Here is an 11,407-nt window from a genome sequence, read left to right on the forward strand (position 1 = left end):
TCAGATGATGCACACATGAACACCTTTTTGCTTTTTACTTTGCATGTATTGTTAGGATGGTAAAGTAAATTGACAGCATGGAGTTTCACACTGTTTCTTGTGACCCTAATAGAGACCAACTATCTAGACACCAACCACTATCTGGCATTGGTCACAACTGAGCAATGAAACAGGCAGGTTTAAATAGTTTACAGCTATAACTTGAAAGACAGATGACACCTTGCGTTTAAATCGGGAAAAAAAACATGTTTTTCTTTTTTCCCCTCAACATAAGAGCCCATAACACTGGGCTATAACAAATAAAACTAAACCCACGCAGGGGTAATAGCAGTGACATAAGGTCATATATACATTGTCAAAATACATCAAGCATCAGAAAATAGCAGGTTAGGATCTAACTTCAGATATATTTAAAAAATCTAAAAACATGGCAAAAAATGGCATGCAAAACAGGAATAATCTTCCCGTGCGACCTGCCTACATATAGCATAAAATGAGGTATTGAAATAATAATAATAATAGTGGCTGGGTGCCTGTCCCAAACATAATAATTTTAAGAGAGGTCCACCTCCCTCAATCCCTCTGTAAAATAAGGAGATGTTCTCCATCTATACCAGATCTTCTCATACTTATCAAGCAAATTTCTGCTAATGTACATGAATCGTTCATGGCCTACTGTGTCATTTACAAGATCAATCCAGTCTTTCAAAGACGGACCCTCCGGAGCCATCCACTTCCTTGCAATGACCACCTTTGCCAACATAAGTATAGTAGTATTGAGTAGTCTAATGAGCTTATGAGTATTCTTCAGGCCCAGACCGAATATGCATAGTCTTGGTGTGATGGCGGATACTCCCAATCATATTACACGGGCACCCACCCTCGCCCCCCCCAGAAGGACACCAATGGGCATTTCCAGAGCATGTGCCAAAAGTCCCCCCTCAAACTCCCACACTTGGGACATAGGACCAATTGTCCCCCACTAAATTTAGAAATCCGAAGGGGAGTAAAATACGCTCTATGTAGAAGGAAAACCTGGACCTGATCAAATCTGGCAGAAGCAGTGCCCCGACCCAGACTGTTCGAAATGGTACCCCAGGTTTTATTGATAATTTCCCCTAGATCAACTTCCCATAGGGGTCGCAGTTCCAGCAAGCCGCCCGCACCAGCCCTTTCCAACAGGATTGAATATATGGACGAAATTTGGTGCCTCGAGCCCAACTGCTACAGTTGCACCCATAGAGGGTCTGCACTAAGACTCGGGACAGCCCCCCAAAACTGCGAGTCCAAAGCATGCCTTAGTTGCAAATACCTGAAGAAACGACTCCTAGGCAGTTCGTTTAGTCCCCGTAGCTTTTCAAAGGAGCACAATATCCCATATCCACATACAATTGCCCAATATGCAAAACATCACAGGCCTCAGCTCCCCCCCCCATCTTCACAAGTTCACCAAAGTCCAGATTGTCCCAAAGAGGGGTACACGGATCATAAGCTGACTCATCCACAATCTGAAGCGAGAGCCTCCACACTCTCAGGGCCTGTGTCAGCAGGTGGGGATCACCCCTAGACTTCCTACCAGCCAAAAGGAACTTAATATCCATTGTCAATAGGGATATAGGTCTGTATGAGTTTGTGAACAGGGGGTCTTTCCCCATTTTAGGAATAAGACCTATAAGACCTTCCGACATGGACGGGGACACAATCCCCGTCAAGCCCGAATCTCTAAAGCTCGTAAATATTTCTTGCAAGCGAGGTACAATAAACCCCATATGCTTCTTATATAATTCTATAGGGACCCCATCCACACCTGGAGCCCTGCCATTTGGGAAAGAAGAGATCTCGGCAGCAATCTCCTCATCAGTGATCGATAAGTCCAAACTCTCCCTGCCAGACGCACTCAATTCAGGCAAGGAAACAGTCGCCAGGTACAAGTCTAGGTCAGAATCAGAACATTCGGCCCTAGATGCTACATTCGGCCCTAGATGCATACGCATCTTTAAAATAAGTATAAAAAAACCTCATTAATCTCCCCAGTCAAAGTGTACACAACACCCGAGGTATCCGTGGTCCCTGCCACTACAGTCGCCCTTTCTGATCTAGCCAAATATGCCAGAAATCTACCACACTTGTCTGCCTCAAAATATTGAGTGTGCCAAGTGCACATCGGTTTACGTCTTGATGTGTATAGTAGGCAATCTGACCACTCCCACTGCACCACCATCCAGGCCTGCCTGTCAGTTGCCATATGAGAAGAGAGATTCACCTTCTCCAACCATGAGACCTCCTTTTCTAGTCTATCCCTCCGCAATCTCGACTCCTTTTTAAAAGAGTTAATATTAGTGATCACCCCTCAGAAAGACCTTAAAGGCATCTGAGATGAGAGGTGGGGCAGCTGTATGTATATTTGTGGCAAAATAATCTTCCCACTGAGACTCCAGAGTGTCACTATCCCTCAAAAAAGTCAACCAAAAGGGGTTAAGCTTCCAAAATATTTGGCCCCAAGGAGCATTCAATTTCAAAGTTAATAGTAAAGGAGAGTGGTCTGAGATCCCTCTAGGTAGATATGTAAAATCTACGGCAGCCGGCAATAACCTCTTAAGTCCCAAGTCAATTCGGGGGAAAAAAGCATAATGAGAGGTAGAAAAACAGGAGAAACAAACTTCTGCCGGGTACTTCAGACACCACACATCCACCAAACCCATCACATCTACCAGACCAGCAAATTTTGACTTCCCAACATGTGAAGAATCTGCCGACTCCCTCCACCTATCAAGGGCGGGATCCAGCACAGCATTAAAGTCTCCACAGGAGTATCAGGGGACAAGGAGATAAAATCACTACACTTCCTCCAGACTTCACTTTTATAGGGGGGCGGGACATATACAGCCATGAGATTTATACAGGTAGAATCAAAAATGCCCTTCAACAAAATGAATCTACCCAGTGGTTCAGGGTCCACCGCCTCCCGAACAAAATTAACTCTTACATATAAGGACACCCCCCTAGAGTGGCAAGTGTGAGTAGCATGATAAGCCCATCCAACCCATGGTTTCTTAAGAGCCAACAGTCTGCCTCACACTAGATGGTCTCAGTGAGGCAAATAACATCCGGTTTATATTTCTTTAATTAAGACATAACTAGAGACCGTTTATAATTTAGGCCACGTACATTCCAGGTCAGAAACTTTATAGAACCCCTACTTAGCTTCCCAGTCGCCATAACACTAGGCAATACACATGACATAACACAACATAAAAACCACCCCTCCAGACCCAGGCAGACACCTAGCCACCAGACAGCCACAATAATACATACAAAATCAACGTTCCTCGACATTTGACAGTACTTGCATATAAAAACAAAGTGACACTGCATTGAACAATAGTAAACCTAACCCTCCCTACCCTATCCAAATCACCCCCCTCACTGTAATTTCCACCCCCAAATTAGACATACCTGGAGCCCATTACAACTAAAACCCATCCCCTCAAACAACCTAAACAGCTATCCCTACGTATGTATGGAAGCGCTAATATGTGCTAGAAGAGGAGGGGAGAACATGACCGTTTAAGCAAGGAGCCCCCCAGCCAATATATCCAGAATACTACTCCTCCAACACCCCATAACCATCCAGTCAATAAATACAGAATATCGGGCAATATTACACATACCACCCTAGGATTTTCAACATTCATGAATAGCTAAGTAATGTCTGTGTGGTTAGGAAAATAAAAAACAAAACAGAAAGCGTCCCGACTTGTATAAACAAGAAACAGTATGATATGTACCAGAGAGAGTCATCTCAAACATTCTTACTACAAGAGTTGTACAGTTTTTCAGAGACAGCAATAGCTTTCAAGACCTCCTGCAGGGTAGCACCAGCGTCTGTAGGCAGAGCTGAGTCCTTGGAAGAATGAGACGCCTGTGGCTCAAGTACAGGAGTCCCTCCAACGGCTGTAGAGTAATTAGAGCGTGCATATTTCTCCAGCCTGCTAGCAGCAGTAGTAGTTGCAAAGTGTTTATTCATGGTGACACCCTCTATATTCAGATATCAATAGATACAATATTGGGTGGTATATAGGTAACTCGTAACACAAAAGCAAGCCACAGAGAGGGCACTCAGGCCGCAGATGAATATACAGCCAGCGTTTACAGGTCCCACATAAAAATACAATTAATGCAGTCAGAGGTCAAGGGAGACACATGCAGTGCAGACAGCACCCATGCACGGAGGATTGAGAGAGTGAGGGCCCTCCAGTAGAATCTAATGAGGCAATACACTCTCTCCACTGCGCCAGAGAGGGGAACTTGTGCAGTATCCGCAGCAAATCCAAACAGTGAGGCTAAGGAAGCTGTACCTGCATTTATAATGTTTCCAACCTCACCTAAAGATCCACACTCAGATCTGTCCTTGGCAATCTCACATCCCCAAGATGGGATCCCGGTTTGTTCCTTTGCGGGAAGACGGATGCAGGTGTCCTGCATGCAGTCAGATGTTTCCCTGGTCTCCACACATCACACAGAAGATAAGGGGGCAGGTGAGTAAGTGCCTGCAATACTTTTGTAAGTGCCCGACTCCACCAGAGGCAGGGAACGCGATCTCTCCGTCCAGCTCCGGTCATGAACGTCAGCGGCAAACCCCAATCCTCCAGCAAGGCCACAACCAGAGGGAGCAGGGACAACTCCACCACGAATCCAGACCACATTTGTGAAGCTATAGCAGTGCATCGGGATGATTTTAGCGGATAATTAGACTGGTGAGCTTAGGTGCACACGTCCTACTCCGTGCTCCACCAGGCCACGCACCACCAGATGTTTTTGTTTTTAAACCACTTCAAACATGTAAATTAAAGCAGACTCTTTACTATTATTCTATCACACATATGTTCCCTAGGTGAACTACTGTACACATGTGTAACTCTTTCTCTGCAGATTGCCAGCTAAATACATGTCTCATCTCTTAGAAGCCTGTGACAAACCCCTCCTCCTTTTGTCAACACACACACACACACACACACTCACACTCACACACACTCAGTGCCCTGACCAAGCAGTTCCCTAATTGCAGCGTCTGATGTCACGTAGGCTTTTTCAGTCAGCAAAATGAAATCTGTTTTGTAGTAGGTCTTGTGAGGGTGCAAAAAACAAGTGTCTAATCACTCTGTTTTTAGATGATTTAAGAGCCTGGGTGTGTGTTTTAAATTAGAGGAGCAGAGCTGAATAAGAATGGAGACTGGTTTTGTCTAGAGTATTGTGGAATTTAGTACTAAAGTGTCTTCCGAATTAGAGTTCAATAGTAACAAGGAGACATTGTCGCACCACCATAGCCCCGCCCCACTATAAAAAGCCGAAATTCACGGCATTGCATGGAGGGGGCGGAGATTGATGACATGATTAAGCCCCGCCCCCTCCATTCACTACCGTGAATTTCTGCAAATGTGGGAGCTTTGCCTATTCTTCCAGGAGTCTGTGAGGACTCCCCGAAATTCTGGGAGCCTCCTCCAGGGAATTCTGGGAGAGTAGGCAAGTATGACTAATCATCAAAAGGTTTTGCAGGCAAAGCCTATTTAACAAGGATTGCTGTGATAGCAGAAGATAATTAATAAAAATAGAACTTTATATTTTGAATAAAACATTTTTTCATTCAGCAATGGTTTTAATAAAATCTTTACTTTTTACAATTTACTTTTAATTTTTTTAATTAGTAGAACTGAAAGACCTGTTCTGGGCTTTCAGTTCCACTGCGCATACATAAGTCGGCTAGCTAGCTGGGTAACGAGTGCGCATTACCCCTGTGAGCAGGCCAGCAAAACTAAGTTAACTTTAACTAGTTCTGGACAGTATCTTTGAGGCACCTCCGCATTGCTCAGCTGCCTCTGCAAGATTTTAAAAGTCAGGGCCTGACTGGGACTAAAAATCAGCCCTGGCATTTAAAGTAAACAGGCCCACCTCAGCTCCAGCAGGAAAAAAACTAGGTGGCGTCATCATCATCATCATCATTTATTTATATGGTGTGACCATATTGTGTTGTGGGTGTGGCCAACATAGGGCATTGATACATACAGGCACATTATGACACCCCCAGCCCACTGTATTTATTTATGCTTCTGGTGTTGCTGACATCTATAGGGGCGTGAACTTCCTGTAGAGTGAGCAGGGAAGCTCTTTGTCTCACAAGATTTATAAATCTCATGAGACTTAGAGCTCCACGGCTTACTCTGCAGGCTGTGTCCTGTCCGGGACTGGGAGCAACTATCAGATTCCTCCAGCTGACCAGAACTGGATTAAGGCTCGGGGGACCAAGGGCACTTAAGACAGGGGGACTCCTATGATGTAGTATGGTTATTAGATACATTTTCAACAAATACATAGGCAATACTGTGAGCACTACTGTTAGGTGCACGCAGTTCTGCCTTCAAGAGCAGTTCATTGTGAAGCAGGACATATCTCCCAGCTGTCCTTGAAGTCAGACCAAATCCTGACTAAGTGGGACAGTCACCCACCAAATTCAGGACAGTTGGCAGACTGTCCTGCTCTCTCCTACCTGTCTTGTCACTTTCACCACTTGTGGCTGCTGGTGTCTTTAGATCAATTGCAGCTTGTCCTGGAATGTTGGGGACCCTATGTGGGAAAAAAATGAGTACATGAAATGTAGAAAACTCCAACCAGCCCTGGTGTTAAATCAATATAGCACCCACGTTTTAAAATTAGCCCCTCCTCCAGGCGCAACATTAAAATAATAGTGTTCACATTTGATAAATACATCTATTTCCCTCCCTCCAAACAACGCCAGCAAGAAATTAAACATACACTGGCCCCCCACACACATACTATAATCATACACTGGCCCCCCACACACATACTATAATCATACAATGGCCCCCCACACACATACTATAATCATACACTGGCCCCCCACACACATACTATAATCATACACTGGCCCAACACACACATACTATAATCATACAATGGCCCCCCACACACATACTATAATCATACACTGGCCCAACACACACATACTATAATCATACACTGGCCCAACACACACATACTATAATCATACACTGGCCCAACACACACATACTATAATCATACACTGGCCCCCCACACACATACTATAATCATACACTGGCCCCCCACACACATACTATAATCATACACTGGCCCCCCACACACATACTATAATCATACACTGGCCCCCCACACACATACTATAATCATACACTGGCCCCCCACACACATACTATAATCATACACTGGCCCCCCACACACATACTATAATCATACACTGGCCCCCCACACACATACTATAATCATACACTGGCCCCCCACACACATACTATAATCATACACTGCCCCCAACACACATACTATAATCATACACTGCCCCCCTCCCCCACACATACTATAATCATACACTGCCCCCCCCCCCCCACACATACTATAGTCATACACTGGCCCCCCACTCACTATATTCATACCCTGTGACACACAGACACACACATACTATAGTTACACTGTCACACAAAGTACTCGTCTCCCCCCCCCCCCTTACCTTGTTCGATCCAAGGCGCGCTCTGCAGACTCTCTTCACACATGGGACAGCACCTCCCATGTGACTCTGATTGTCGGAGAGCCATTCATAGGGAGGGAGGGGGGACGCTCGCCCACCAGGAAGTCATTGTAGGGTCGTCCCTATTACTCGGCGCACAGACTGTCATGCCAGGTTCCAGCATGACAGTCTGTGCGCCGAGTAATGGGGCCGGCCCATCTAGCCATCGGCCCTTCTGGCATTTGTCAGAACTGCCAGATGCCCAGTCCGACCCTGTTAAAATTGATTACATTTCTGTGAACACGATAAGCGACAATAGGTAATCTGTAACATTGCCATTTATTAATAAATAACCCCTAATGTGTTTTCAGTGAGGTCAAACATTTTTTTTTTCTTTACTGATAAAGAATGATCAACGTTACAAAAAGAAAAGAATTAAAAACAAAACAAAAATGAGATCATAATCTGACATGTCTTCCTGATAATTCTGACTGTGAGCACGCAACCTCTAATGTACAAGCTAGTACAAATTAATATATTGTAGCAAATCAAATATTGCTGTGTTTTGTGACAGCTGACAGGCTGGAGCTGCAGAATTAGATCCCGCCTTGTGTAAATTCAGTCTATCCTGGGAACAAGGATGTTAGCTATGTGATTATTTTTTTTTTCTATATTTATTTGAAGTAGAAATAATCAGCATTTGTTATTGAGCTGTATTATTGTTGCTGTGCATATATTTAATATATTTGTGTTTGTAAGAAATAAATAAACAGTAAAAAAAAATAAAATCATATTTGTACCATTTCAGTAGTTTGTGAATCAGAAACCTAGCAAGAATAGTAAGCTCTTTCAAGACCACTTTACCGTGCCAGTAGGTGGAGAGATCTCATGTGCTGAGGCTTGGCCAATCCCAAAAAGTACCGTCTGGTCTCAAAAATGGTACCACACAGGTTAGCAGCTATCCTCCTATACTTCACGATGAAAGAAAATCCCTCCAACAAACCATTTTAATAAAATTTTGTACTCTGGCTAATTGCAAGTAAAGTCACTATTTGACAAGAGTGTATACAGTATATAGTTTTTTATAAAATAACTATATATTTTGACCAAAATGCTATCAAATCAAACCCTTATTTCTTCATATTTAAGATTGTGTTCTTAAACTATGAAATAAGTTATTCCTGGTGAACGCAAGCACAAAATCCAGCAAGTTCTGGTCGTTAAGGTACCAACTCGTCCAGCCATGAAGGATTTAACATTTGTTATATTTGAGCTCACTACTAGCATTATACTGACACTCATATCATGTCCACTGTTGTATTGTGCTGCAGTGGTGGGACAAGAGTTTTATGAGGAGCAGAATACTACATCACTGGATCCCTGAGTAGAATGTGTGGCTACAGGGCAGAGCGGGTCCTCCTTACCTCTGTGCCCCCTGACAGGGACACCCCCTGAAATGATGATAGTTCCATGACTGGATTTTATGTTTTGTTTTGGATTCATTTTGTGCATCATTAAAAATACAGTTCACGCCACATAGTTTGTGCTGCTTCTTTCAAACCTTTTTCATAACATTTATTAGCAAAAAAAACAAAACCCAAAGAGCAGTTTTTAGTTATTGCAACTTTTCAGAACAATGTCTTAATAGTTGATTCATTTAAATGTAATTTGACATAAGTGATGTCTGTTATGTGTCTCGTATATACATCATACTTGACAACTTTGTGCTGTTGGCATCCAGGAGATTCCAGGGAGGGTTTGTGGTGGGAGGGGAGGAAGCAGGGCAAATCATGTTATTGTGTTCCTGCCTCCACAACAAAATCGTCATGTTACGGGAGCGGGGCCAAAATAATCACCGCAAATCGCACAATTTTGGCTCCCGATGGCCAGAATGCTAGAGACTTGCTTGCTCGTCCTAGAGACCTACCGGGGAATTCGGGAGTCTTCCGGGCATTCTGGGAGAGCTGGCAAGTATGATTTACATCTGTCGTCCCACCCCCGCGGTTTATCGGTCCAACTTTTTGTTTGTTTGCTTTTAGTATTTCTCCCCTTGTTCCCTGCATTCTTACAGTTGTAAAGTTGATACATGTAACAGCGTGCTCTTACATTTGTTCACTGCAGTGTGATACATATATCCTGCTAGAGAAGTAGAAGATGGACCCAACGGGGGGACATTATTGCGCAAGAACAACTTACTGTTTTGTAGTTTTTGAAGAGAATCAATTGCCTTCTCTTTTAAAACTATTCTAGTTATTTGTCTTACACGAATTCTCTGTGTGATAGATCTCTTCGCTTCTCCCCCTGCCTTTCTGTTATGATGCTATGGGTTTGTTTTCACAGGGCTACCTGTGTGAATGCTCCACCACTATATTTAGTAGTTCAGTGTTGGGGAGGGCTATGCATGGTGTCTGCGGTAATACGTGTACCTTCTGAGCATAAGCATACAATAGTGTGTCCCATGGGTGCTGAGTGATAGACTGGTGTGTGCCTAAAACAGGGCTGCTGGGTCATTATGTCATACATTACTGGTAAATGGATATTCATTGATAAAGTATTTAAAGTATTTATAGACCCAATATAGCACAGATAAAAGAAGTATGACTATCCATATATCATCAAGTGTTGAGCTATTTCTACAATTAATATATAGTAAATGAAATAAGAAACACTCTTACTGCCACATGTATACTTGGACGTGCTGATATGCAGGGACTGAAACTCCTAACATGCAAATGAAACCTATATATTCATATATTAAACATCCAAAATCATACAAATGAATGTGAATCTGGGTCCTAATAAAAATGCAAAACACACTCCATTTATCTCACATAGTGATTAAAATTGCAGGTGAGACATCTCTGGAGACAAATATGAGGGAACCTGGTGCATTCACTTTTGACGCGTTTCATGATGTACAGGTCCCATCCTAGAAATGCACAATTTGTATGATTCTGAATTGTGCAGGTCTGCCTGCAGTGTGGATGTGTTCAAAACTATATTTAGTAATACTATTTGGCCAATTTCAAGTACAATCAAGTTCTGCTTAAATGCAGACATATTCGTCATCTGTAGATGATGGAGCTCATTGGCTGTGTCAGTGCCCTCTCACATGGGCGGATCTGTTTCAGTGACTACAGAAAAGACATACCAGTTAAAAGGTATTCAGGAAAGCAGCACTCTGAAACCTTCTGTAGTACCAGTCCCCATGTATTATACATTGTTTGTCTCTACTTGGGAGGTAATGCTGATTTTGTAACCTACCAGCTGTTTACACCCTGCCATAATGTGGTCCTATGACATTCACTTCTAATTAGTCAGACTGGGAGGACTGTCATGAAATTATAACTGCTGCTTCTACTTGATGTAATTTCTACTGAGGTTGCTCAAATTGTAAAACATGCAGGAGTGGAAATATCAATTACTTTGGGTGCAACCCAACAAAACAAAGACAATTAATTGTGACAAAGTTTAACCTTTGCATTGCAGAAATGAACTATTACACGTCATATATAGTCTTCTTCTTTTATCTCTTATACTTTGTTCCTCAATTAAAGGAATATAATCATCTTCATAATATACATTGACTGTTTTCCCTGCAGAGGGATGCATAAATATGTACAGATGATAAAAAATTTTTATCCTTGAACAGGCTCACCCATCCATTGTTCCACCAGCTGAACAATTCAGCTAAACATGCACATCATGAATCTACTCATACAAGTGTACCAACAGAAAACTTATCAAATCACATGTAATATATGCTAAATATGCAAAAACGTCAGGGTTCTAGATTACAATAAAATATGTATTTGAGAACATAAACAAAGGTTAACATAGGAGTGTGTATTT

The 11,407-nt window shown here is 42.8% G+C and overlaps 1 protein-coding gene across 1 annotated transcript in view; it reads left to right on the forward strand.

Annotated features, from left to right (window-relative positions):
- MAP7 (microtubule associated protein 7) overlaps nucleotides 1–11,407 on the forward strand; it is a 122,519-nt gene that overhangs the window by 24,031 nt on the left and 87,081 nt on the right. The gene's annotated exons all lie outside the window — the stretch shown is intronic.

Source organism: Mixophyes fleayi, chromosome 3, assembly GCF_038048845.1.
Source record: "Mixophyes fleayi isolate aMixFle1 chromosome 3, aMixFle1.hap1, whole genome shotgun sequence".
Taxonomy (NCBI): Eukaryota; Metazoa; Chordata; class Amphibia; order Anura; family Limnodynastidae; genus Mixophyes; species Mixophyes fleayi.